Source organism: Arvicanthis niloticus, chromosome X, assembly GCF_011762505.2.
Source record: "Arvicanthis niloticus isolate mArvNil1 chromosome X, mArvNil1.pat.X, whole genome shotgun sequence".
Lineage (NCBI taxonomy): Eukaryota > Metazoa > Chordata > Mammalia > Rodentia > Muridae > Arvicanthis > Arvicanthis niloticus.
The window spans coordinates 49572835-49573972 of record NC_047679.1 but is presented as its reverse complement, the minus strand read 5'-3'; the positions used below and the strand labels follow the sequence as shown (position 1 = coordinate 49573972).

Sequence of the window (1138 nt, the reverse complement as noted above, 5' to 3'; positions counted from 1 at the left end):
TGCTTGCAGTTGCAGAGAATTAGTCCATTTTCATCATGGCAGGAAATAAGCAGGTATGAAACTAGATCAGTAGCTGAGGACTTTGCAGCAGATTATGGTGGTACAGGGGTGTTAAGTGTGGTATGGGCTTTTGAAACCTCAAATCTCACACCCAGTGACACACCTTCATTGTTGGCATATTTAAAACACAGTAAAATTAGAGGACAGGCAGGGCACACACTGGCCCCAGTGCCCACCACATCCTCCCCCAGAGACCTAACTCCCAGACCTCCGCAGAATGGAAGAGAAACTGAAGAAAGCCAAGATCATCTTTATGGTGGGACAGGCCTGGCTCAGGAAAGGGCACCCAGTGCAAGAAGATTGTGCAGAAATATGGCTACACCTACCTACTACTGGGGACCTGCTGCAGGCGGGAGTCAGCTCTGAATTAGAGAGGGTCAAGATGCTGTAGTTTATCATGGAAAAAGGGTGGCTGGTGCTTCTGGAGACGTTGGTAGACATGCTCTGGGATGCTATGATAGTCAAAGTGGATTCTTCCAATGGCTTACTGATTGATGGCTACCCGAGGGTGGTGAAACAGGGAAAAGAGTTTGAACAGAAGATTGGACAGCTCACACTGTTATTGTATGTGGACAGAGGCCACGAGACCATGTCCCAACAACTCCGAAAGTGAGAGGAGAGTGGCTGTGTGGACCATAATGAGGAGACCATCAGGAAGAAGCTGCAGACTTATTACAGTGCACAGAACCTGTCATTTCCTTCCGTGGCAAGCATGGCATTGTGGGCAAGGTCAATGCCAAAGGTACAGTGGACACTGTCTTCTCCCAAGTCTGCACCTACTTTGATTCCTTGAAGTAACTGGAGCCCTTGGCCAGTTCTCAGCCCACCTTGCCCCTTTACCCCAGGCAGCTTGGCTGGAGCCCGGCACCTCCACCCTGCCAGGCTGTACACAGACACAGGAAGCCACATTATTCTGCCCTGTGGACATCCAGAGCACTAAAGAAATTGCCAAGAACATTTTTGGATTGCTCCCTTTTCTTTGCTTCTAATTGAGGTAATTCATGCTGCCACAGCTGGAGGATACAGCCAGTCCATTCTTGCCCTTGCCTCAGGCCAGCTGTTTTTTTTTTGGTTTTTT

General features: G+C 49.0%; 1 pseudogene; it reads left to right on the top strand.

Moving 5' to 3' along the window:
• Nucleotides 1-277: 277 nt before the first annotated feature.
• Nucleotides 278-858, top strand: LOC117695469 (adenylate kinase isoenzyme 1 pseudogene; annotated as a pseudogene).
• Nucleotides 859-1138: the final 280 nt, after the last annotated feature.